At 50.6% G+C, this 27,239-nt stretch overlaps 2 long non-coding RNA genes across 3 annotated transcripts; one reads left to right on the forward strand and one right to left on the reverse strand.

The window, feature by feature from the left end:
* Positions 1-7,094: 7,094 nt before the first annotated feature.
* On the reverse strand, positions 7,095-8,628 carry LOC140689585 (uncharacterized). 2 transcript variants are annotated; one of them, XR_012064621.1, is made up of 2 exons: positions 8,598-8,628; positions 7,095-7,644 (listed from the first exon to the last, which is right to left on the reverse strand). It is a non-coding gene; the product is annotated as an uncharacterized lncRNA (long non-coding RNA). The 2 variants fall into 2 exon arrangements; XR_012064622.1 differs by having other exon boundaries at positions 8,545-8,622.
* Positions 8,620-25,606, forward strand: LOC140689586 (uncharacterized). Its single transcript, XR_012064623.1, has 3 exons — positions 8,620-8,775; positions 21,840-21,894; positions 24,264-25,606. It is a non-coding gene; the product is annotated as an uncharacterized lncRNA (long non-coding RNA).
* Positions 25,607-27,239: the final 1,633 nt, after the last annotated feature.

Raw genomic sequence — 27,239 nt, forward strand, 5'->3', positions numbered from 1 at the left:
GAGCCTCTGCCGAGGCTCCCACTCAGCCCGGCTCACGCCTAGCGCCCTTCCTCCTCCTTCCTGCCCCCCATTCTCCTTGCTGTCCCTCTCCATCCTCACTGTCCCCACCCCTAGTCCCTTTGGGCAGTCCTGCCATCCCCTCAAGACCCTGTCTGATCCGCATGTCTCAGATGCAGGAACGGAGGCCCAGGAAGGGAGAATGACTTGTCCACAGAACAGAACTCATTAGAGTCAAATCTGGGACTGGAACCCTGACTTCCACTGCTTATTCTAATGTCTTTCCTTATTCTTCCCACAAAGATTGACTAAAATATATGCTGAGACCTGTCTGTACACAGTCAGCTTTATGGAGTATACAGTGTGGTGGGAGTGGGCGTGGGGTAAACCGGCCACGACATTGCAGTCCGAGGCCCTTTAATGGAGGGGGGTGGAGCGGAGGAGGCCATAGGTGGACCTAGCGAGGGACAGCACACTTGTGCGTGCGTGCATGTGTGTGTGCATGCGTGTGCGTGCGTGTGTCGGTCAGGGATGGTTTTTCAAAGGCTCTCACTTTCCATCTGAGGTCAGACTGATGGCTGGGAATTAAGTACAGATTGCGGGTCAGGGTAGGAGGAGAGTCGGGGTAAGCTGGGACCTTTGCGTCATTCTGAAGACATTCAGCGGGAAAGGAAAGACTCTGTCTGGGGAGCGAGCAGGAAATGTGGAGAACGAGGCTTGAAGAGGTTCTAGATTCTGTAGGACCTTCTGAAACTCCCTACAGTGTTCGGGCTTTACTTTGGGGGTAACAGGAGCCATTGGTGAGCTGCTGCTAGTAATTCTGGGGTCCAAATTGTGTGAAGGGAGCCCTGCTCTTGTCCAGTGCCCCTGGGGCTCTTGGGTCAGCTGCATGACAGCTCTCTTACTGAGCACTGGCTGCGTGGCTGGCTCTGGGCTGAAGTGGGTATTTAACACCGGCGAACTCATTTAATCTCCATAACAACCCAATAAAGTGTTTACCGTAATTATTCACATTTTTACAGATGCTAATAGCTGACACTTACTTAGATTAACTATGTGCCAGGTGCATTCTAAGGACTTTACGTATATCAGCTAACTTACTCCTCATGGAACCCCTGTCTGGTAGGGACTGTGATTACTTCCATATTATAAACTAGGAGACAGGGGCACGAGAAAGGTAGATAACTTGCCTGAGGTTGCACTAGCCACTCAGAGTCAGCCCCTGCTCATCTCCATTTCTCTGGGCCCCTAATAGACGAAAACTAAAAGAAGGATGAAAAATTTAGAGAAAAATAAAGCACTTCCCCCTAATTGTTAAATTCCTTTCCTTCCTCCAAACAAACAACTCTTCCAAGCCAAACGTGGGAACCTTCTGGTCCAGGAAAGAGGGAAGGGGTGGCGGGCAGGGACATCACACGAGAAGGGCAGATCACACATCATGGGGAGGGGAATAGGCAAATGACCAAAATGACCCTGTGGCCTTCACCCCCTTGTGTTACCCTCATGACTGTGTTACAGCATGCGGACAGAGAGATTTTCCAGATGTAATTAAGGTTACTAATCAGATGGCCTTAAATTTGGTAGATTATCTGGGTGGGCCTAATCCAAACCTGTCAGCCTTTTAAGAGCAGAGGATTTTCTCCAGCTGATGATAGAAAAGGGCCTCAAAGGGGCTGAAGTGTGAGAGGTATCTGTTGCCAGGGACATCCTCGTGGGTGATTTGAACAATTTTAACATTCCTTCTGTGCTTATTAGTTGGAACTCTTCTGGAAAGGATTCCTTCCCTCGTCAGCTGTGTGGTTGGCTTGACAAAGAGATGATACAGAAAAGGCAGTGCAAACATTTGATTTTTTCCACCCGATTTGTCAATTTTCAAAGAAGTTTTTAAAACGCCATTACACCAATCCAAGGGCTAAAGTCCAGAGAGCGGAGCGGTCTCAGAGTGCCGGAGCCAAGATTTGCACCCAGGCTTTCCCATGGTCCAGCTTGAGGGCTTAATCCCTGCGCCTCAATCCCTCCCAGAAAGAAGGGAAGTGGCCCTGAGATAATTAAGTCAATATGAAAGCATATCTCTACGAATTTACTGGAATATTTATAGATGCATAGAAAAAGAAGGAGGGAACCACGCATCCCAGTTTTTACAGTGGTTATCCCTGAAAAGTTTAAAAACAAAAAGCATACAGAATGCTTGGGTTCCTCTGTTCCTGGTCCTTTCTTAAAGGCTGCTGGGAACCTATAGAAGGTATTTGTGCCAATAGCAGGACACTCTTCTTATTTATAGACGTCCCTGCCATCTTTGTCCTTGTTTCCCAAGTGTCCTGTGAGGGAGCTTGGAAGTGTCTTTCTCTAAGGAGAGACGGGCCGTGTCACCTTCTCTTGCTTCAAGGTTTCCTATATACTTTCTGTGGCTCCAGCACGTGCAGTTTGGTGGGGAGGAGTCAGATCTGAAGTCTAATCATGTAAGTTCATGCTTTTGCTTAGCCTCTTCCAAGCTGTGTGACCTTGGACAGGTTAAGCTCTTTGTTTTTCCGTGTACTCATCTTGAAGTGGGGAGGGTCATAGTACCGAGCTCATAGGGTTTTAGAGGGTTACATAAGTTAATGTAAATAAGATGCTGGCCTTAAAAAGTACCCAATGCACGTAGGTTATTCTTCTGCAGGAGAGTCTGGAAGAATCACTGGCTCTGGATAGTTCTGCGTTATGAGAATGAAGGGAGGACGGCTTCCCCACGTGCTGCCAGGGTTGCAGCCAAGTCCAGGATCTGTCTCTCTGACACACATTTTCCCCCATCCAATTTACCTTGGCACAAAAGGATAACTCATTAGTATGTCCACATCCTGGTCCTCGACATAAATCTTCCTTACTTGCGCATGAGGCGACAGCTCCCCAGGCCTCCTGGACTCCCTTCTCTGTTTCCCATGAATGTCATCTACACAAAGAGAGACTTGGTGTGTTTGCTTTTCCCTGAAGCCATCCTTCTTTGGAGAAGATTGGGTAGGGGTGAGGGATGGGGCCCCCGAAGAGGAGGGAGGTGGGAGAAAGACCATCCCCAGGCATCAGTGTGACCTTGGGATCCAGGGTTAGGACCTTAACAGCAGCTGGGCCTAGAAGTCCACAGGCTAGCTACCTCCCTTGTCCTGCTCCAGCCTTGCCCTCCCGGGCAGCCAGGGGAAGGCAGGTCCAGAAGGAAGCTGGTCCTGCCCTGGGGAACGGGTGGATGGTTGTTCGTGAAGCTAGTTCTTTTCCTTGATTTTCTCCTCATGTATCTCATTTTCTTCCTATTCACCAGACAAGTGCATGCTGCCTGATTTCCAGCCACTCCCAGCTCTAATAATTCATTCCATGGGCTTGCATAAACAACCCTCTCTCTGGGGTCCTGCTGAGGTCCGAAGTCTCATGTGGGCTCCCCAGGAGTGAGAACAGTCATTCTGTTTCTTTCAAAAATGACTGGACGTTGGGTCAGAAGCCACCTGGAAAGGGGAAAAAAGAGAAAAAGACTTCTTAGTGAGATATTCTTCATCTTGGACTTGACGCCCAGTGAATTAGGAATGTAAGTGAAATTTCCTTGTTTACTCGTTTCATTTGCTTATTTATTCATTCATTGGAGAAATATGCATTGATTCTTTTAAACGGTGCTCTTCAGACTTCTGTCTTTATCAGCAGAACCCTTAATTAACAAAATACTCGTGAGACCCAATATGCAAGAGTCTGAGCTGAAGTTCAGAGAGATTCTGGGGCTTGCCCGTGGCATCCACGCTCGTTAGTGGAGGATGCTGGATGGTACCCAGATACGCTCCCTTCTAACCCTTAGGTCAGATATGCCCTTGTTATTTGGACTATTTATAGAGAAACACAGACAGTCCTAAACTTACAAAAGAGTTCTGTTCCAAAACTTCATTGGGAAGTCAGTTGTCTGGACTCAGAATACATTTCCCTATAGAAATAGAGGTACAGTTGGTGGCTAGGTTCCCAGACCCACCCACCAAAGCCCATTTAATTCACAATGCGTCGTAATTACAGAACTAACATCTCTCTGTTAGCTTTGTGCTCCTAACAACACCTCGGAACTTGTGTACCTGCCACCGATCGGACAGTCAGACCTCAAGCATGGGGAACTCAGCTGTCTGTTCATCCCATGCGCGTGGAACACAACAGGGGACGAGGCAGTGAGCAAAAATGGCCTTTGTACATTTAGAACAGAAGCAGCCAGTTTCCTCTGGTTCCAGTAGAGTGTAAGCTCCACAAAGGAAGGGATTTTTGTTTATTTTGCTTCCTACTGTAAACCCAGCTCCTAGTGGCCCATTCTAAGTGCTTGATAAATTATTATTGAATGAATGCATTAACATTTCATGGACTTCTCAAGGAAGAGCCCCCACCCCCGCCATACTCTCACTTGAAATCTAGGTAGTATGATTAAACACATAATTCCAGCAAGCCTGGTTATTTGTTTCCAAGCCCACTTTAATTAGAAACAGCAAAATTGAGGCTGATATAGACACAGCACACTGACAGCCGTGACAGTGACCAACATCCAGGGAGGAGACAAGAACCATAAAAAGCCGACACAGGAACTCCAAAAACACAACAGCCTGGGATCATTTAGGTCAGGGACCCTGGGAGTCATTATTGTAAAATAAACATTAATTAATGCCATGTAACTTATCACTCCTGTTTAAGGATGTAGGAAAGGATGTATGGAAATTGTAGAAAGCATAATAAAAAGTTATGTTTCTTCAAGAAACAAAACTCCTCTGTTATCTGGACAAGTATTCTCAGATGCTTCAAATTCTGAGTACCTGAGTGTTCTAGTCCGTAATATTAAAAAACACACCGAATGTCATGCTTCAGTTACTGTAGGGCCAATTTTGGGCTTCTGCTGAGCCCTCAGCCTTTTCTCCTTGCAAATGTAATTGGATAACAAATCAGAAATTTTGCTCTCGAAGCAAAAAAGAAACTAAAAGGGGCATCTTACCTGCTGTGGACAGCAGTACATTGCAGGTGGTCCAGGGTGGAGAAGGTGGGGCAGGGGGTGGCAGTTATCTCTGCAGAGTGGACATCCTTAGGGAACTTTTGCTTGAAGACAGTGTGGGCTTCAAACGAACACAGACCTGCCCTCAGCGTAGGCTCTTCCACTCACTAGCTGTGTTACCCTGGGCGAGTCATCAACTGCTCTGAACCTTGGTTTTTTCCACCTTCACAAGGACTAATGCCTTTTTATAGAGTTGTGAGGTTTAACGGAAATACCATTTAAAAGGCCTAGAATGATGTTGTTACATGAAAGATGCTCAGCAAATGTAATTCCTTCTCTTACTGTTTCCAAGAGATGCCCTCCTGTCCTTCTTGTTGGTGAGTTTGAGTGAAGGGTGGTGTGTGTGTGTGTGTGTGTGTGTGTGTGTGTGTGTGTGTGTCGGCGAGTGGCTTGCTCACCCAACAACTCTTCTGTCTAGCAGTTCTGCTCGTGTCCTGCCCTTCTCTGCGTCTGGGTAGGCAGTTGGGCCAAGGAGCATAGTCTAAGAACGCTCTGCAAGGTTTTGGTAAATATTCGGGCAACTCTGGTTTAGGTGAGGTTTTGCTTTGAGAACCAGTGATACAGCATCATTTCCATGAACAGATCTGCTCGCCGTGGAAAGATGAAAGCAAAAGAGCCCCCTCTGTTCCCCCATCTCCTTTCCTGTGACATTGCATCCTTGTGGGCGATGGCCTGCATGAGTCGGGATCGTCTGAACAGACCTCTCCTTGCTCAGGCATCATACACTGCTGCTTGAGGGTACAGACCAAAAGTTTTATAGGGATTTTTCTTACTGTCCTAATTTTGTGAGTGTGGACTGCCCAGATCCCCGCTGGGGACAAAGGCACTAATCGCCCCTGCTGCTGGGAGCGTTGCTGCTGCTGGACTTGGCTTCATCCCTCTCTGGGCACTGCCCGCAAGTGAAGGGAGCTCCCTCACCCAAGGCTGAGCCCCCTCTCCAGGGGCAGCCCACGCCCAAGGACTGGGCACATGCTGTATAAAGAGCTGGTCGCCTTGCCTCCAAGGTGGGACATCTCTCTGTGGGTTGCAGCTGCATGGCCACCAAATTTCACCTTCTGCCCAATCCTGCTCCCTTCACACCCTCTCAAGGACACGTCCCAATAAATCACCTGCAGGCACGTCTCCATCTCAAAGTCTGTTTCTGGGGGAGTTGGACCTGCCACGGTTGGTCTAGGAAGAGGTGCCAGGAAGCACGTGTTAAAATGGGTTCCGGGACCTGGATCGTCTGCCAGCCGACTGGCTGCGGGGCCCCCGTCCCTGGTGATGGGTGATGTTTTAATGGAAGCTGGCACGCGTTGCCACTGTTAGGCCTTTCGCTGGTGGCGGGTGAGGTGGGACACTGATGGAGGGAGATGCTCTGGCAGGTCTGGTGTCTCAGGTATTTGAGGGGCTTGGGGGCGGTAGTAAATATAAGGACTAAGGAAACAAAGCTGTTCTTGGGAGCTCTTACATGCATTGGAGAAAGACAGTGGAGGCTGGGGACAGTTAATCACCAACTTAACACCAAGGGCTTCCGCGGAGGCAGAAAAGGAGTATCTTATTGCCTGAAGCTAGAGGGGAAAAAAGTGACTACGAGGCCTAGGACTTTATGATAAAGGCAGCCAAGCTCCAGAGAAGGCTGGATTGTCACCTCCAGCCTGTCCGACAGGGTCCTGAGACTTGGAATGGGGACATCTGGGTTAGTACATTAAAAAATATTGACTCTTCAGCTTCCCCTGACCCCTCTGGGCAGGCAGAGGCAGCCTGTTCCTTCCTGTTAAAGGCCAACCCTCCCCTCCTCCACCCCTGGCTGGAAGACAGTGCCGAGGCCTCCGCGTTTGCAGGACCCCACGAGTCCCCTCAGGGTGCGGCCATTCCTCCTTCCCGGCCACCAGCCTGATGACCAGGGAAAAGTCATGACAGAATCTGGTCAGGAGAGGGCTGGGCCGGCTAAGGGAAGAGAGGGCTTCTATCCAAAGGAGATGTGGACTTAGCTGGCAGGTGCTTCCCAAGGCTGGGAGATGCTGTGGGGAGATGCTTTCTGAAGGTGTTGGATCAAGAGCGGTAAAATGAGAATCAGAGAGGGCTCTTTTATGTTTGTTCGTTTTTATTTGTTTGCCCTGGGAACACTCTCCTCTCATTCAGGAGTCAACCACACAGCAAGGACCCTGGGAGATACCGCTAACACACGCTGCCAGGGAGGCTGTTGGAAGCTTGGAGAAGATGCAGGCCCACACTCAGTGACGCAGACATTCCAGAATGGCCGGGGTGGACAGTGGAAGAATGGGTGGAAAGGCTTCAAGAAGTGGCCATGCCAGAGCTGATTGACACGTAAGGCTGGAAAACCCACACTGACTATTCCCTAAGGAAGTCAAGGGACTCCTCCCAGCCCATCCCCCATTTGTGAAAGTGATACAGACTGTTTCCTCGGCACCGGCGCTGTTGACAGACTCAGCGGTGGCGGTCCTCTGTGAGCTAGGGCTGGCCATCGGAGGCTGTGTCACCGAGCTTCACTCCGTTACAGCAGGAGATGCTAGGGTCCCCAAATTAGAGAGGCCAGCTGGTGTAGCAATCGCCAGAAGCAAGGTAGGCGTGGTTGTCATGAGAGCAAGGGCGAAGTGGTGGTTGGGGGGCCTGGTCTGCAGAGAAGCATGAACAGAGTGAACAGAACACAGTCCCTGGGGGCAAGTCGCTAGGCCCCTAACAGCATGGTTCAGTCCGTGCAACTGGGAGAAATCAGTGCTCAGGAAGTTGCCCCCAATAAAAAGTTACGATTCCTGCCCAGTTTCTGGACCTGAGTCAACGTTTAGACCGAGGACCCATCAACTGAAGGAGAGATCGGGTCCCCAGTGGAAAGGACCTGTAATGCCACAGCTAAGATACAATGGCTCTAATTTCTTTAAACCTTCCCCAGAGGTATAGGTGGCCATTGGCTTGGGTGGCCATTCCCTGGGACAAGGGAGTCCTCAGACTTATCAAGGACTTTAGGATATAGGATCTGTGTTGGCATTGCCTCTCAGGAAACTGGAGCATTGGTAAGGTCCCTCCGGCTAAGTCCAGCTCATGTGGGTCTACTGGGTCTTCAGATGCACCCAGTGGTCAGTTCCCTGGTCCCCGAATGTATAACTGGAATAAAGTTGGTAGTTGGCAGGACCACAACATCGGTTCCTCTCCACGTGGGGTAAGAGCCGTTGAAACAGGAGTGGCCAAGTGGCTTCTGAACCTTTCCCCACCTCTTGGCCAAAATAGGAAATAAACACCAATATTGCATCCTGAAAGGAGGAGGTGTCATAAATCAGTGTCATTCTTAAGGATCTAGAGGACGCCTGGATGATTGTCTGCATCATCTTCTCATTTTAGCCACCCATTTAGCCTCTACAGAAAACAGGTGATCTTGGGAGATGACAGTGAACTAGCACGAACTCAGCCAAGTGGGAGCCATGACTGCAGTTGTTCTGTCAGATGCATTATCTGTGCTAGACAGATTAGCGTGGCCTCAGGTAGAGGCCTTTGATCTGGTGAGTGCATTTTTCCCATACCTATCAGGGAGATCAAAGCAGCTCACATTCATATGAGATGGACAACTGTATACCTTTATGTCTCGGCCCAGGGCTGCGTTAACTCCTCTGCCCTCTGTCATAATAAAGCCTGAAGGAACCTAGGCCATCTGGACATTCCATTGAATGTCATCACGGTAGACAATATTAAAGCCATTTTGATCATCCTCCGAGGATTAACAAGAAGTGACAAGTATATTGGAGGCATTGTTGGTAAGACACACACTTTATAGACAGTGGGAGATAAATCCTGGAAATATTCGAGAGCCCGCCATATCTGAGAAGTGTTCAGGGGTCCAGTGGTCTGGGGCATGCTGGGATATTCCCTTTAAAGTAAGGGATGAATTATTACATCTTTCTTATTCTCTACCACAACACCCAGGAGGCCTCCTTGGGTTCTGAAGGTTCTTCCTACTTTGGAGATAGAGCTTTGATCCCTTTACCTAGGGATCTGGAAGACTTTCAGCTTCCACTGGAGCCTGGAGCATGAAATGGCTCTGTAGGAGGTGACAGGTGACTAAGTCATCAGCTGATAAGCAGACCGTCGGCTCAATACCTGGCTCTTCCTAGACGTTTATTCTCTCCTCCTCCATCTCCAGCAGGACCTTCCACAGCTCTCTGCCTTTCCCAGTGCAGTGAGCCCTGCCTGGAGCACCATTGTCTTCTGCTAGGAAAGGATGCTCTTCTCATTCTTTAAGACCAACTCAGAAGTCACCTCCTCAGAGTTCCTGACCCCTTGAACATTCTTGGCTTACAGCCTTTATTACACTGTAGCGCAAAGAACTGGGTACCCTGAGTGTGCTTCTCAAGATGCTGTATATCCATGAGGATGTAGATGCCACGAGACTAGGAGCTCATGGGGTCAGGATTCTTTTTCACTCTCTGTCCCCGATGCCCAGAGCAGCACTTGGACCAGAGTGGACACGGGGTCAGCAAGTGTTGAATGGACAATCCTTTGTCACCTTCCTGCCCTGGCAGGGTGCCCAGCCTGCAGCGGGTCCTCAGTTGCTGAAGGACAGTGTTTTCCAGGTCAGAAGTGTTTGTAGTCTTAAGTCAGCCTTGCTAGTGGTGGGGTTTCAGATCCTGTATTTGAGGGATGGTTCTGATTCTGGGAAGCCCTTCAAGGTCTGGCTAAAACGATTCTACCTGGACACACATGTGTACATGCACACGCACACACAGCACTTTATTCCCAGTCCTCCCTGCAAAACCTTTTTGAAGATGGAGGCCCAGGAAACTAGTTCTTGTAAAACCAGTTCTTGTAAAACCATTTCCTTATTTTTCTACCCCGTGGAGTCTGTGCCTTCATCCCGCCCACCCCGAGCCCTGGGCCCGCACCTCCAGGGCTGGCTCCTCATCAGACAGAATTGTTCCCACAAAGGCACAGAACCCGAGAAGACTTAAATGACTTAAATTGGATTTGCCTGTGGCTTTGTGCTCTCCGCATCCTCCCTCCTTTGTTTTTGATTTATCGTTTTAATCAGTTGTAGTCAATCATTCCCTCTCTGTCTTGCTTCACCATAAACACAACCCTTTGCCAAAAAAATTATGACTGTATTCAATGATTTTATGACAGTAAACTGCAGATCGTACAGTGTAAACACAGGTGTTGCTCCAACTCCACACCCTCCAGTTCTGTGCAGACCAGCATGGGGGGCTGTGGAGGGAAGGAGGCTTCGGGTCCACGAGAGAGGAGCTGGCTCTGGGAGTCTGAGGTCAGGAGGTCGTTTTGATTCAAGCCTTCGCTGTGGAGATAAAGAAATGGAGGGGTGAGCAGAGAAGCCACTGGTCTCAAGTCACAAAGGTGCCCAATGGCACAGCCAGGGTGAGATCTGAAGTCATCTGATGTCTCAGATCCCTTCTACAATGCCTCTGCTCTCCTCCTCCCTCCGCAGGTTCACTTTAGGCACATATGACCGTGGTCCAAGTGCCCGTGGAGGGAATGGGAAGATTTGTCTGACACTATGTGTGTGTACACACCATGGGTTTTCATCTTTCTGTCCTACGTTGGGGGAGATGTGGAACGCAGGACCGAGGGCAGGGTGGTCGTCCCGCCTCCCACCCCAGCAGCTGAGTGGTGGACTTCTGATCCGATTCTCTTGGGCTAGCTGCACTGAACGTTGTTTTGGAGATAGGACTGAGGACGTCCCTGGGAGACAGTGACAACAAAAGGAGGCTTTTCCTGGGATGAGGCTTTGGGGAAGCTGCCGGGCCCAGCGCACTGCTCAGTGGAGAGCTTTCTACGTGAGGGTCGGGCTGCACTAGGAGGCTGGGGAAGCCTGACTTCCCAAAGTGGCTGGCCCAGGAGCCTGCAGAGCATGGCGATGAGCTGCTTCTGGTGCAGGTAGAGAGGAAGGAAGAGTGAGAAACACTTTGTGGGTAATTTCACAAGGGGAATTACCGCCAATCTTTTTCATCCCTAGCTGTGAAAAGAGCATTTTCCAAACAGGTGATTTATCAGGTGGAGGAATGGATTCCAAAGACAGGACTATTTGGGACAACTCATTGATGATGGCACTTCTCTACTGGGACGTTCGTAGCCTAGGCTTTCTGGCCCTTTGGGCATCAGCACACGTGCATGTGCACACACACAGGTGTGCGCACACACACACGCAGTACATGTTACTATATATTCCTATATAGTTAGGCTGAATGTTGGCTGTTTCCCCTCCTTCCTGTTTGTTTCTTGGTCTTGGCTCACTGGGCTTTGCAGTAAACAGATCCAATGTTTACCCAACAGCTCCAAAGGTTACATTGGCTTCCCAAAGTTTTTATTCCTCCTTCTTTGGGTAAGTGGCAGCTCGCGAGAGAAGCTGTTTTTGCTGAGCCCCGGCTGCACAAGAAAGGCAGAACACAGGCCCATCTGGTGGGGATCGGAACATAAATAGCCCCCTTTAAAAATAAATCTCCGCTTTTAACTCCGTAGATAAAAATATCTGAATAAAGGACAATTCTTAATCTCCACCTTCTTCCCTGCTTGACTCAAGCGTTTCTAAATGGAGTTTTTCCCCCTTCTCCTTTTACAGGTTTCATTTTGGCTTTGATTCTAGCGAGTTTACTGACAGATTACTTCATTTTAACTATATGGCTTTGCTGTCTAGCGGGAGGCATATTTCTAAGTATCATATTTATCAAAAGCGCTCTGCAAAACAAGGGCCAGAATTACTCTTTTGATGGTTCCCCCTCTAACTACAACCACAATAAATTTTGTAAGAAAGAATGCTCAACTGGGGACCTTTTATGTTAAAGCCGAGGACCGGGGTTCAGACATTGTCACTTTCAAACCTCCATCAGTCGGGCTGTTTTTTTCCCCCCTTCGTCCCCCTCCCTAGGCAGAAATCTCACATCTGGTCTCACTTGCAAGGCTGGTCCTGGGCTCCCAGGGGCTCCATATTTTTCCCCCTATAACTTTAAATCAGAGGAGCATTTCAGTAAATCACAGGGAAGACTTATTTATTGGACATAGTTTTGGGTCTCTTAAAGCATGGAAAATAAATTTAATGGAGCATTCGGAGCATTTCTCCAATCTTTGGAGGGATTACTTGGGGAATTTGTCAACTGCGCCAAGCCCAGCGGCTGATCCAGAGAGATGGGAAGGAGGTGATGGGAGAGTCCATTCGAGGGCCTTGGTGGATCCTAAATCACCCTAAGAAAGATTCCCAGAAGGGGCCCAGTGGCCAGCAAGGTGGATTGGCAGCATCGCCTTTTGGTTAATAAACCATCATTTCAGCTGGAGGGTGACTTTAATCTGCATTACATTTTGTTTTTGTCATCTGCTCTTGTCATGTAATTTATGGACGACCACAGCATGTGTCTTAACCTCAAATAGCCAAGGAGGGAGGTGTCGATGGGGGCCCGGGGAAGGAACAAAGGAAGGCCGGTGAACACAAAGAGGGAAGGGGCAGCTCTGGGAGACTTGGGGGCGACCTTGAGGTGCGTGGAAGGACAAGCCAGCGTGGGAACGGGGTGCGGGGGGGGGAAAGGTGAGGGTCCCGGATACTCACCTCTCAGACTCTGTAAGGTCTTTACCTAGTGGAGTGTCGAGTTCTTGGGGCGTGGTGTGTGCATTTTGGGGCTGTGGGGATTGGGTTTGGGAATGGCCTGGCCTGGGGAGGTATTCACAGTTAAAAGTGAGGGCTTGATTATGGAGTCTGAGTTTCCCAGGATGCATTCATTACAGCTGATGAACGTGGAGGATGGTCTCCCTGGGAACCGCTGTCACCAGCTGGGTGGCCAAAGTTCATTCACTCCTGGTGCCCTGGAGTGGGACATGAGGGTAGATGGGGCTGGCCCTTCTCCCCCGAGGTAAGACAGCCAGGAACCAGAGCCTTGAGTTCAGGGTCGTGGGGGCGCTTCTTTAGGGGAGGAAGATGGAAGGCCGGCTGCTGATGGGGTCCAGGAGGATTTGCCCCCTTCAGATGGGAGCTGCTGGCAGCACAGAGGGCTGTTCAGGAGGGCAGACAGGCTCTGTGTTTGGAGGCGGAGTAAGAATGATATTACTGTGTCATTATTAGTGTTAGCTGCAGCAGCAACCCCCCCCCGCCCCCGAAGCGTTTTGGGTCTTTGCCTTCTGGCTTGCCCTCACCTCAGTCTCTGCAAGAAGGAAGAGGGCTGGCGTTCTTGCTTTTAGGCTCAGATGGGTAAAGTGAGGCATAAGCTTGGAATGTAAACAGGAACAAAGGTGGTGGAGATGCTCAGGTCACCGGGTTGCCGCAGGAGGACAGGGACCCAGGGATGGCTCCTTTCCAGCTTTCATGCCCTCAGCGCCCACCCTCCTTGGGGGTTGGAGAGAGTTCTGCTCCAGATGTCAACTATCTTAAAGTCTTGAGCAGAGAGGCTTTCTCTCTAATGTGCCATCCTCAGCCGTGAGCTCTTTCTATCCTGAGATTATCCCTTTCTTCATTGCTTCTTGATTCTTTGCTTTTTCAGCCTCGCAGAGCAGCCCTTACCGGGGACCTACGAGATGGTCACGCACGGGGGCTGGGAGCTGGGCGCTCACACTGAAGGGGAGGCGGCAGGGCTGAGGAGGGTTGATGGGCTGGGTGGCTGGTGAACCCTGCTGCAGTGGCTCGTTTGTCCAGACTCAAAGTTGAGCACCCATTGGGATTTCTGTACGCCACCAGCTGTCTTTGGGATACGTTTAGATGGGTTGTTAGGTACGGGGGTGGAATTTAGGAAATTATAGGACTGGTGCGGCTGCCCTGGTCAGTAGGGGCTGAAGCCCTGATCTCCACGTGACTCTCACTGGCTCTGTGTGGTCATTCTTTCCCTCTGCTTGTGGTCCTCTGCGGATTCAGCGCGTGTTCAGCCTTGATTCCTCCTTCTCCTCCCCATCTCGATGCTCTGGCCCCTCAGGGTCTCAGGAATACCCTGGACTTCCATCGATCTGCTCTCTTTGGCTTCTGTGGTCCTTCCCTCCCTGTCCGTTCATCCGTTCCATACACACTTCCAGATCGAGATCAAGTGTTACTTTCCCCTAGTACGCATCTCTGACCACTTTGCTCTCTCTGACCAGCCTCCAGTGGCCACTGCACTCTTCCACGTGAAATCAAATACTGTTTCATTTTTGTTCTTATTGAGTCGCCGTTTCTCTGAAATGAGTTTAGACGGATGACCTCTAAGGGTCTTGGCACGTACAACACTAGGATTCTAGGTCTGTTTCTCTTATCTCCTCATCTCGACCATAAACCCCTCAAAGGCAGGGACGGTATCTTTTCCTTGCCCTGACTCCCTCAATCTGCTAACCCAGTCCTGGACCCTGAGTGGGTATTCCCTAAGTTTTTTTGTTCACCTGATTTTTTGTTTTTAAATAGAGGGACTGGGGATTGAACCCAGGGCCTTGGGCATGCTAAGCACTCACTCTACCACTGAGCTATCCCCCCCCCCGCCCCCCGTGTCTACCTGATCTTTTGGTGTCCTTTCTTCCTATTGGAAATGGAAGGAATGAGGAAGGCTCAGATGCCCTGGAGGCCTGATCTTGTCTGGCCCAAGGAAAAGTTGCTTCAGAACTTGTGGTTACGGTAAAACTTGCTGTGATGGCTTAACACTCAGTGTCCTCTGTTGCAGGAAATTTACTTGGGGACCCTGCCCAGCAGAATGAGCCATCATAATAAAGGGGCCCAGAGAGCTCCCTCTGCATCATGTACATTTTGTAGCAAGGTAGTGAAAAGTACTCAGCTTGATTCAGACCTTGGTTTGGCCACTTACCCACAAGACTGGGGCAAATCACATGGCTTGTGTGGGGCGGGGTTGCCTCCCCCTACCCCGGCCAAACCTGGGAATAAAACCGTGAGACACGTGAAAACATTCTGTAGGCTGTGACGCCTATAGCGGTAGGTGTGAAGTGGCCGAGGAGGCGTGATGGGCGGTTACTTAAGATCTCAACATAAAAAGTCAAAAAGTCACCAGAAAAATGAAACATAAAAAGAAGGTAGCAAAGGACTCTCTCTCTCTTTCATTCTTGGACAAAGAACTACTTCTTTTCTCTGGAAAATACTCTGTAGGGACCCCCCCCCCACCGTACCCAGTCCACTAAGAAAAAAAAAAAAAAGAGAAAGTCCAGGAGTAAGAGGGAACATCCTGGTATATTCTGAAAGTTGACTCTGGGAAGAGAGGAAAATCTGAGCAAACAAAAGCTGTCACTTACTGGCAATTTGCTTCCTCTGGGGAGTAATCACCGGGAAGAAAAAATAAAGATCTGAACGTTGCCTGGAGCCAGGGCAGAGCCCATGGTTGTGGCTGGTAGAACAGGAGCCTGTGGACGGAGACTTCCTGCCCATCCTTTGAGTTTTTAGCAGCTCCGAGGGGTCGTGCTTTTGGTTAAGAGTCTGCCTGCTGCCCCCTGAGTGGGCAGTGTCTCCCGTTCCTCGGCACCCGCGCATCTCAAGAACGGGCATGTACGGTGGAGCCAAGCCTCGCTGCAGACATCTGAAAACCCACCCGCCCCGCCCTTAGCCTGTCTCCCACACTCATGCCTCTCTCCCCCTTCCCCTGTCCCGACTTCCCCTCCCTTCCCACATCCATCCGCCTTGCCTGTCAATTTCCACCAGAAGTCAGAGGCCCCCCTCCACCAAAGCTGGCAAACTGGGGCTCCAGCCTTCTAGAAACCTGTTTGTGTGCAAACAGACCACGGCCTCCCCCCACCCCCTCAACACACCATCATGACTTTCCAAGATGATGATTGAGTTTTTCCCCTGTTCTGCTTGATACTTCTGCCAAAGCAAGAAAAATCCTCGTTGAAGTCTAGCAGGAAATCCAATAAAAATTCTTCAAAAGATGGGCTTGACATTGAAAAACAGCAAAATTATAAAATAGGCCTTAGAAAAGAGAGCGGAGAGTTATTATATCTGGCACCAAGCAAAAGCCCCGAGACCCCGTCCAAATGAGCCATCACAGACTGAAAGTGTTTAGCTTCCCGTTGATTAAATATGGAGAAGGACCCAGGGCTGCCAAGCCTCGGGGATCCAAAGTTTGTTTTCAGTCAGAATGTGTTTTCAGTCAATGGAAAAAATGGTCGGCCTGCGCCGGGCTGTGTAACCGAGAAGCCCCGGGTTTGGGCTGAAAAATGGCTGTGAAGCAGAAAACCATGAGGGTTGTTAATCATCCTTCCCAGGTCCCTGTAATTTAAGTCAGCGACTCATTCCGCTTGGAGAGCTCCCCCCACCTCCTTCCTTTCTTCTCTCAGTTCATTTCACTCCAGGGGGAATAGATGGGTCCTTCCGATGCTCTTCCTTTTTAAAACGCCTCACCCCCAAGACACGCCCCTCCCCCTGTCATGTCCCCGACACCCACCTGCCGTTCTGAACACCCTGGGGTATAAGAGCAGAGGGAGGAGACGCATCCACGAGGACAGGGTTCTTTGGGGAAGTCTCTTTGTCCCAGGGGCTTCCTGGAAGGGAGGCCTGGAAAAATCTCTTCCTTCCCCACTGCCTTCCCAGGGAAGGCTCGTTTTCAGAGGTGTTTACTGACGTTCTTCAAACAGGGCGATCTTAGTCCAGACTCACGCTTTTCTTTTCCTCCTGGGCTCTCGAATGCCCCAGTGCGTATCTTTATAATGAAGAAGTCTGGGGATGTCATTAAAGGTAGCATAAGCGAGGGAGGCTGAGAGAGAGACTCCTTTATGATGAGAAGTAGAGGAAGTTGGATGACATTAAAGGCCCCTAGATCCCGTGGAGCTGGAAGTTTGAGGCAAGCCAAACCCCCTTTCCGGTCAAATGCAAACACCTGTTCTTGTCTGCTTCAAGTTTTACACCCTGGGAGCAGCCTCAAGGGAGTGGGGATGCCGGTGCATTCCCCACGCTCTTTCTTTGCTCCCAGGGCCTTCACTGGCTGGTGGCTTTCATCAGCTTCATCTTGCTGATAACTGCTACTCATGGATCCCTGCCTCCTGCACTGAAATCTGTGAAAAACCGCAGGGGATGGGCCCAGCCGGGCGCTCGTGTGGTCTCCTGTTTGTTTCAGAGTGGAGGTGGACTGAGCCGCAGCCCCATCTCGAAGGCCAGGCCGCCTGGGCACCCGAATTCGGTAACAGGAAGTCACTCCAACCAAATATTGTTGGAGGACTAGACAAATAAACTTAAGACAATGAGCAAATAAACGGCTTTAAATGGTGACATGGGAAATGCCCAGGGGTTTAGTGGAGATGGATTCCCTTGCGAGGACAGCAGGTCTCGGGCGGCTGTGGAGGACGTGAGCTTGACCAGCAGATCCCCCGAATGACCAAGGGGAGCGAACAAGGGCACAGGTCCAGGGGGCGGGGAGGCTGTCCCAGAGAGCAGTGGGGGAGTTCTGGGTTGAGGGGAGAAGGTGAAGTAAAAAGCTGTGGATAAGGTGTGGGGGGTATGTGTGTGTGTGTGTGTGTCTGTCTTGGGGAGGGAGATCAGGAGGTCATTTTAAGAGGAAGGAGGCGGACAGAAGAGAATTGCAGCTGTTCTCATGCTCAACTCTCTGCCATCACATTAATAGAATCCCCCTCCTCCTCCCCATGCCCAGCACTTACCGAGTAATTATTACAGCAGGCTTGCCTTGGGCCAAAAGCCTTATACGTTATCTCAGGCCGTCCTTCCAACAGCTCCCTGAGACAAGCCTTATCTTCCATCTTCACAGTAAGGAGTCTGAGATTCGAAGTCTGGAAAGTGGCAGAGTTGGAATTTGAACCCAGGTCTGTCTAGCTTCATGCCCTGAGCCCACAAAGGCAGTCCGGGGCCAGATTGTTGGAGGCAGTGACTCCAGGGCTCAGGCTTTTGGAGAGAACCCTGTGGGGTGCACATCAAAGATTCCGCTTCACAAGGGGAAGAAGCCCAGCAGCCCCCTCAGGTGGGGAGGCTGCATCTCAAAAGCCGAGGAGGCAGCAAGACAGGTTGGAAGGGTCAGTGGCAGGTCACTGTCACCATCAATCACCCGCAAGCCCTTTGTCTGTTGGGGTGAGTGGGAGGGGCCGGGGTTGGGCACCACGCAGAGGGGGTGAACCAACAGAATTTAAGGGACGCTGCTGGTGGCAGGAGGTGGGAAGGGGCATTTAGAATTTTAAGGGAAATCTTCATGATTTGGAGAATACCCTGGTGGGAGAGAATGTCTGTTCCTCAGTCTGGGAACAGCATTCTGATAGTAAGCAAGTTCACCCTGATGCTGAGTTATCACCAAGACTAACCATTTATGTACCTGTCCATCCATTTCTTTTTTTTTTTTTTTTTTTTGGTGTGGGGAGGTAATTAGGTTTATTTATTTATTTTTAATGGCGATATTAGGGGTTGAACCCAGGACCTCATGCATGCCAAGCATGCACTCTACCACTTGAGCTACACCCTCCCCTATCCATCCATTTCTGAAAGCTTCCTTGACCCACATCACCGCGGTTCCGGAAGTTACCAAGAAGCACGCTATTGTACTTGCATTCAGAGAAACTTACAGCTGGGAAAAATATGTACGTGAAACATGATATATAGTATTATGTAATTTACATAGTAAATAGATACAGGCAGACCTCGCTTTATTGCACTTTGCAGATGCCGCGTTTTTTTACACAAATTAAAGTTTGTGGTCGCCCTGCGTCGAGCAAAAATATCAGCGCTGTTTTTCCGTCAGCATTGGCTCATTGCGTGTCTCTGTGGCACATCTGGGTCACTCTTGCAACGTTTCAAACTTTTTTCATTATTGTTAATTGTGTTTGTCACGGTGACCTGTGATCAGTAATCTTTGATGTTGTCACTACGACTCCCTGAAGGCTCAGAGGACGGGTAGCAATTTTTTAGCAATGAAGTACCTTTTGATGAAGTTATGAGCATTTTTGTTTTTAGACATAAGGCTATTGCACACTTAATAGACTACAGGATAGTGTAAACGTATATGCATTGAGAAACCAGAAAAATTTGTGTGGCTCGTTGTATTGTGATACTCACTTTATCGCAGTGTCTGGAAGGGAACCGGCAGCATCTCTGTACATGCGTACCACGTGGCAGGCACTGTTTTAAACGTGTGCACGTGCTAGAGGAAATTCTCACAGTGGCTAGCTGAGGTTGGTTTTCCCAGTGTCCGCACTTCTCATATGAAGAGACCGAGGCACAGGCGGCCAGTGAGTAGCAGGGCCAGGATTCAACCCCAGGCTGCCGGGGTCGGTGTACAGCTCCCAGCTGGAGCCGTCCACTGTCCTCGGTGTGTGCAGAAGACAGGGGGCAGTGATGCCTTCAAGAGCAAGACGAGGATTGGAGTGAGCAGGAGTGACTCAGACACATGGCTGGTGGGCGGTCAGGGAGTGAGGGCAGGGCCCTGCGGACGGGAGGCTCGGGGAGGTGGTGGACTCGGGGTGGGGCCTTCAGGAGAAGAGGCTGGGGCAGCCACCATCCTGGGATTTGCTGTGGAAGGGGGTGAATTGATTCAAGAGCAGGGTGGCCATCAGGGGGCTGGTAAGAGGACAGGCTGTGGGGAGGTGGTCTTGAAGGCCAGGCAGAGACTTTGGTCTGTTCCGTCTGGGGAGGTGGCCTTCCCTGGGGAGTTTGGGATCTGGAGCTGGCCTGGCATGAAGGGCAAGATCCTGGGAGACCTGAATTCCAGGCCTGGCCCTGCCTTAAGGAGTCTGACTCCAGGTCACTCAGATGAATGGTCATCTGGCTGCATTCCAGCCATCTCATTTTTTAAATAAAGGCTTAAGCAAGAGGAATCCCTCTGGCTGTAAAGTCTGGTAAAACCAAAAGAATCTAGCAGGGCTTTTGAGGAGGATGTGGGGCGGGATTGGAAGACACTGGAGGCAGTTGAAAACTTGAAATCGGGGAATGCAGAACGAAGAGGGGTCTTAGAGAATCCCTCCTCCCAACCCTGGCCCTGTGTGACAAGTGGGGAAACCGAGGCACAGGAAGGGAAACGGTTCTCCCAAGCCACGCAGCTCATTACTGTCGCGCGGAGGAGGCGGTCCAGGCTCTGACCCTTAGTCTGCTCTCCGGCCTGTGCCTGCTCATTCCTACACCTGCGCTGGGATTCCTTCTAACAAACACATCCTCCAGGTGGGAGCTGGGGTGGGGGCTTGGCTTGGAGCAGGGGTGGAGGGGGCTTTCCCCTTCATTCATAGCCCGTTTGATCAGCACTGGCTGGGTGACCATCCCCAAGATGGCCCAGCTCAACGGAGCTTCCGATCGTTCGTTCCAGTCTGAGCCAGGCCCTGACTCTCTGGGAGAAACTTACACGATCATCTGTCAGCTGCTCATGCAGGCTGTGAGCTGAGGTCACAGTGTCACGAGAGCCCCAGGCAGGGGAATTTGAAGTGGCCAGTGTGGAGGCACTACCTCTGCCGCCCCCCCCCCCACCAGGCCTCCCTTTGGCTTCTCTGGGTCCAGAGCCCTGTTCCTTGCCCTGGGGGCTGCTGCAAGGCTGGGGGCAGGCGGTGAGGCTGTGCAGGGCTGCGCTGAGCCTCTGACACTTGAGTGAACCTCCCTCCCAAGTTCTTATTAGCGCTCCATGTCAAAGGAGGCTGGTAAAAGTTAACAGGCCTCCCTGCCTCCAGCAGATCAGAGGGACTGCTGGGGTCAGGGAGAGGGCACTGAAACCTGCGTGGTGGCCATAGCTGGGGCTGACCCTGGTCTACAGGCCTGTCCCGCCCCCTCCCCTAAATCCAGGACCCAGGGCTCCGTCCTAGGTGGCTGACCTAAGCCGTTGTCTCCAGGCCCCTTGGAAGGTGTCCTGGGCCTTTCTTACAAAGCCCCCCCAACACTGTGGCCTTACACCTCCTGTACCCCTGGGCTCGTGTGTGCTTGGGGAGAGACGGTAGGGGGCATCAGGGAGGAGCAGGAGGGTCTGTGGATGATCTGCCAGACTGATCTGGGCCTGGGCTAGGCCTGGCCAGGTGTGACCCTGGTCCCTGACCCCTAGTGGCCCGGAGAGGGAGGAGGTGTGGGTCGTGGGGGTGGGGGGAGGCTGTTGGCTAACATTTACCAGGACCTTTGAAGATGTAAATGCTTCCCCAGGCCCTGCTGGGATTGATGGGGTCAGAGTTCACAGGCATGGTCGCCTGCTTCTCCAAGTGGGCAGACAGATGGGTTAGGGTCCCGAGGGGTGGGACTATCCCCAGGGCGTTTGCTTTTTCTGAGGGTGTCCTGGATCAGGCCCTCGGGAGGGGCTGATGAGAGCTGTCTTTTTCAAATGCTCGCCTTTCTCTGGGGTATGTTTTCCAGGGTGTATTTGGTGCCACTGAAATCAGTCACTGGAAGATCTGGGAGAGAGAGCCTTCATCTCTTGCCTCTTCCCGTCCTTTTTACTCTGCAAATACTAGATTGCTTGAGGTTCCCTACTCACACCGTGCTCTTTCACACCTGGTATCCGCCCCCCACCCCCATGCTAGTTGCTCTGCAGGCATTCCCTTCCCCACCTTCCTTCTCAGCATGGCTAGTTCCTATTCACCATTCTCTGTTGCCTCCTTCTGGGAGCCTTCTTGGAATGGAATCTGCCCCTCTGCTTGGTGCTCCAGTTACATTCAATGATTCATTCAATTAGCTAATATTTACATGGAATGTACCAGGTCCTGTTCTATTGGGAATGCACCAGTACATAAAACAGATGGAAATCCTTCCCGCGGGAAACTTCAATTTGAGAGCGAAAATGACATTACCCTATTTTAAATACTTTCCATGTACTAACAGTTTTAATCCTCAGAGCATCCTTACGAGTTAGGTCAGTTATTATCCACATTTCACAAATGAGGTTACATAGCTGATAAGGGGCACATTTAGTTTAATTTAATTGAATCCTTACAACAGCCCTATGGGATAGATGAGATTTTCTTCATTTTACAGATGAGGAAACCACGACTGAGCAGGCTTAAGTGCTTGGTCCAAGGTCATCTAGCTGGTACGTAGAATCCCAAGCAGGATGCGTCTAAGCCTACATAGAACTGCATTGCCACCCTCTAATAACAGGACTCCGTGTTTCTGGACTGAAGCCGTTTCTCTCTCTATCTAAACGATCTGCTCGTCTCGTCCATCCTCCTGGGAGCTCCCCAAGGCAGCAGCCTTGGCTTATCATCTGTATCCTTTGAACTCGCATTGTGTTGGGCACTTAATTGGCATCTAACAAATGCTTGTCTGTGGCTTGACTGACAGCTGTATGTGGGTGGAGATAAGAATAATGCAGCTAATACTTACTGCGCACGCTCCGTGCTGGGCTGTGCATTGGTCTTTGCGAAGCTCAAGTTCTTCTAGTCCTTACAGCAGTTCTACGAGCTCCTTGGAGGCTGGTGGCTAGGATGTGCTAAAGCTGTGACTTGAGTGACAGGCTTCTCAGACTCCAAACCTCCATGTCCTTTCCTCTATGTCGGAGGAGGCTGATGAAAGGAAAGGTGGCCACTCTGAAGGCATTGGAGCCCAAGCCTCCTGGCTCTCGCGTTTCCGTCCCCACCTGGCTGGGAGGCCTTAGGGACGCGAAGAGGGGTGGGTTGAAAAGCATCTGGGGAAGTTGAGGCTTCGGTTCCAAGATGATTCCCACCTGCTGAGATGTTTGACGTAGCTGAAGAGAGGGACTGGGTACACTGAAGGTGTTCAGTGACGTTTTAGTGATTGTCGTGGCATCGTTCTCTGTTTCAGAGAAACAGTCAGATTCAGACTAAACTGGCAGACACTTCGGGCGATTTGCCTTGGGAGGAGATGGATTATGGCGGAATAGACTTCAGTCTTCAGGCCTGGAGCAGAAATGGGAGCGTTCTTGCTGTATGCATGTTGGGTTCCTTTGTTCTGACATCTGTTTTTGCCTTTTTTTTCCTTTCCCAATTAGGAGGGGACAACAGCCTCGCATCTTCTGATTCACCTGCCCCCGGGGCTTAGCAGGCTGGCCAGCTGGGTATACGTCTGGGGATAGGAGGCTGCCAGAGATGGATTCGGGGTCACTCAGTCAGGCAGGGGACCAGAGCCCACGTCTCAGAACCCCCAGGTTCTCGCTCTTGCCATCAGGTCTCATTCGGCTCTGGAGCCGCCCTCAACCCCCAGTAGACGGGAATGTCGGATTCCCCCATCCTCCCCTTTGATTAATCCCCTATTTTGCTTGACTGAGAGTCAAAATGCAGAACTGCACCCAAACGGACTAAGCGGACTTAAATCACTGGCAGGTAATTTGAGAGATGTTGGCCAGCGCCCACTTTGGGAATTAAGCAAAGCTGGAGCCGCGGAGACAGTGGGAAAGAACCTTGAGGAGCTGGTAAGCAGGCAGCCTCATTTCACCCGGAGACAGGCCTGGCCCCAGCTCAACAACTCAAACTGGATGGCCGGTGTCAACCAGGCGGCGGGTTGACGTTTCTCTCTCAGCTTCTTCTTCTAAAAGGCAGGAGCAATGGGACCTCGGTCCTGGCTCTGACTCACCTGGGGCCAGGGGACCTGCCTGTTGACTGTGGCCGTGTCCCCGCCAGCCGAGGTCTTATTTTCTGGAACCCACCTGGGAAGGAACCCAGCCGATGATGTCGGCTGAGCTGACTTGTTTGCTAAGCTAACTGAGAGGGGACAAGGGTCTTTCCACACATGGGCGTGGTGTCGCACAAATGAGCGTTTCATGGGCCACGTGCAGAAACTGACTACTTGTGGAAGGCAGTGCCCATCTCCAAAGGGGCCAGTTGCAAGGCAGAAACTTCTAGGTCCTTTCATCATGGTGAGGATTGTTAGCGCTGACTCCAGATAAGCAGAACAAACAAGCCTCGGCCCAAGTGGGAACTGGTTCTGCCCCCCTGTCTGCTTTTCTAAGGCATCAAAGCCAAGTTCCTAAAGCCTGACTGTCTCACGGTCCTTTCGGATGGTTTCATTGTTTTGTTTATTGTGCTTATGACAAGTGCTAACAGACTGCTTTCAAAGTGTGTTGATATTTCGGTTGTTTTTGAATGGCCCTTCTGTTTCTCTGCATCTGGACAGCATTAGAGTCTGGCCCCAGGGAGCCACTGGGTTCCTATAAAATTGTACCAGGTCCCTTTCTGCAGAAAACACCGGCCATGGCAAGATCAGACACCCCATCTGGGCAGGAACAAACACTAAAAGCTAGAGCCGGATCAGGAGACACCATTCAGCAGCCAAGGAAGGCAGGCCTAGGCTGCGAAGGGGCCAACGAGCATTGCCAGCTGGACCATCGGGGTCCTTCTGTCCATGGACATATTGTGCTCTTCCCCTGAGAGAATGCTCCCTAACAGAGGGCCCAGCACAGGGTGATGCCATTAAATGGACAGTTTCCCTTTCTGTCTTCTCCAGGTTGCCAGCAGAATGTCCAAATAGAGGGTTCCTGAGTACTGAACGAGGAACAAGAGCTGGAAGAGGAAGAAGAGCCTGCGGTCTGGGAGCACCACAAGAGGCAGGGCAGCCTGCCGGGCAGCTGTGACCCACTTCCTGCTGCAGGTCTCTTGGGGGCTCTTCAGTTTTCATGCCCCTTCCCCTCCTACTTCTCCTGCTCCACCAGGCCCTCCCACATCCTGCACTAGAAGCAGCTTCCTTCAGTATGAGAGAATCTCGAGATGCAGACCAGGCTCAGAGGAAGTGAGTGACACACACAGTCTCCCTTTCTAAGTTCAGCACAAACTCGAGTTGGTTTCTTCAAGGTCGTCTGTGTTTTCCTCCTTTCAAGCTGGCTGTGAGATTTTCTTTAGCCTGTGTACTTTACCAGCTTGTACCTGGTTCTCTCTTGTGGGTTTCAGGAGGGGAAGGTCCCTTTCCGACTGGTTTTCAGGTAACTGCATGGCTCTGTTGGAGAGGTGCGTGGAACTCAGAGTCAGATAGATGAAGATGGAAGGGTGTGACAATGAGCTTTGGTGCCTTGGAGCTGCAGTTAGGGGGATCCAGGCAGGCCAGATGAGGGAAGGCACTCTATCCATTGGTTCTTGGACAGAACTGTGGAAGGCTCATAGACCCACATGTGTTCATGCACATGGACTTGTTGAGTGGGGCCAGGGGCTGCAGGATCTGATCAGCTGGCGGTGACTGGTCTCTACCCACCAGGCCTCAAAGTTCTTAACTTCTTTACAGCGACGATACTCCCTCACATTCCCTTCTAGGTACACACTGTCTGGTCAAAAATTCCCATTTAAGCCGCCTCTCCTGCCCTGGATCTTTTTCCTTAAAGTTCTAGCAACCTGAGAATTGTAATATATCTCTGCACTGACTTCGGCCCACCTGGGACACCTACCTGATCAAGCACTCAGGGGCCTCGTTCTGTTTCTCCAGGACAGAATTGCATTGGCCCCTGGCTCTGACGAGACAGAGAGAGGCACTGGGTCCAGGGCCTGGCACATGGTGACAGGCTGGGCTGACTGGGCTGAGAAGCTGAACGTGCCCTCCACAAAGGCAGCAGGAATGTTCTCTAAGAAGGACACTTCCTGTTTTCTGATGGGGTTTTCTAGATAGGTGAGCTAGAGAAAGGTAGTCTCCTGTCTGACATACTCTGTGTGTGTGTGTGTGTGTGTGTGTGTGTGTGTGTGAGTGAGTCTGTGAGTATTTGTCATATTGAAAAATTTCAAACTTTATGTAGCAATTTCTTTCTCACCAGGGCCTCTGCTTGTATGAAACTTTAATTTTACAGCTTTGGCTGTTAATTCATCACGGGGACCACCATCAATAAATATTTATTGGGCTTTCACTGGGCTCAGCATGTTGAAGTAAGAACTATATATTTGACTCAAGAGGAGTCAATAGCAGATGGAGGTAGATTTGGGGAGGGGGATGGGGAGAAACAACCATTGCCATCTCTTCCAACCCTGAGATTTGACGACTTTGGAACTGAAGTGATGGAGTCCATTTGACACTCATCAGACCATTAGCTGCGAGAGACATGTGGACCATCACGAGGGTGTCACCGTCAGAAAACCCACCCAACACTGGCATCACACATCCTTAAACCTCACGTTTATTTTGGGATTCAGGGCTGCAAAGGTATGAAGTGAATCTTCTTGGCCTTTGCCACGGTGTCTGTAAAAGTAAATATGGTCGACTGTTGAACAACTCTGGGGTTAGGGGCTCCAATCCTCTATGCAGTTGAAAATCTTGAGTACAACTTACAGTTGACCCTCCATGTCCATGGTTCCCCCTTATCCATGGAGTCAACCAACCACAGGTCATGTAGCTCTGTAGTATTTACTGTTGAAAAAAACACATAGAAGCAGTCCTGTGCAGATCAAATCCCTGTTGTTCAAGGTTCCACTGTATTTGCTGATTCAGTGACAGTTGCGATTTGACTTTGGAATTGAAAGGGTGCATAGACCTTGGGGAACATTGGAACCTGTTGATGCTTTGGCAGGGGAGGACTAAGTTTCCTTTATTGTAGGTGTACCTGGCGCAGCCTTGGGGGGCCCCACTTGGTGGGAATCCCAGAGTGGCGTGAGCTGGGAGGAAGGCAGCTGGAGGGAGGGCTGCGTGCCTCTTGGGGAGCCCAAGTTAATCAGACCAGAAACAGCTTGCCTGCCATGGCCGTGACTCAGGCCTCCTGGGGGCATTTCTTCAGCATTATGAAGATGAACGTGGCTCCGAGAATTCCCTTTGGGCCTGGGCTTCCTGCTAATTGCCTCCATATTTATGGGAAAATGGGCAGACCACAGTGGGAGGCTCTGGAGTGGAGCGTGTGGGTGTGAGAGTGGCCCTGGCTCTAGTGGGAGTTGCGAAAAGGTAGATCTGAGCCCTAAGGGGTCAAGACACTCCTGTCGTGAGGCGGGCAGTCTATTATTATTATTACCGCTTCTGTTTCTGAGCCCAAGCTCTTACTGCTCATCGCACAACAGGCCAATAAATCAAGAGATGAGTAGCTGGGGCAAGGAATAGTGACTTTATTTGGAAAGCCAGCAGACTGAGAAGACGGTAGACTAGTGTCCCCAAGAACCATCTCACCTGACTAGAATTCAGACTTCTTTTATACTAAAAGGGGAGGGGGTGTGGCTGGTTGTTACAAACTTTTTGGTGCCAGAATCCTCTGTTCTTTCAGCTTTCCAAGTAGGTCCAGTGACAATGTTCCTGTAAACCTCCAACGAGACAAAAGCTATTCTTTGTTCTGCAACTTGTTATCTTTATATGAATGGAAAAGTGTTACACCTTTAAAGATCAGAGCCTGGGGAATGGGCTCTCCTGTGTACCTCAGGCTATAGACAGTATTCTTTTACAGAAGGTGCAGAGCCAGCATGACTAAGCAGAGGCAGCAGAGCACAGGGTCAGAGCTAAAGGAACAGATCCAATATGGAGTCAGGCTTG

This window comes from Vicugna pacos, chromosome 26 (genome assembly GCF_048564905.1).
Source record: "Vicugna pacos chromosome 26, VicPac4, whole genome shotgun sequence".
Lineage (NCBI taxonomy): Eukaryota > Metazoa > Chordata > Mammalia > Artiodactyla > Camelidae > Vicugna > Vicugna pacos.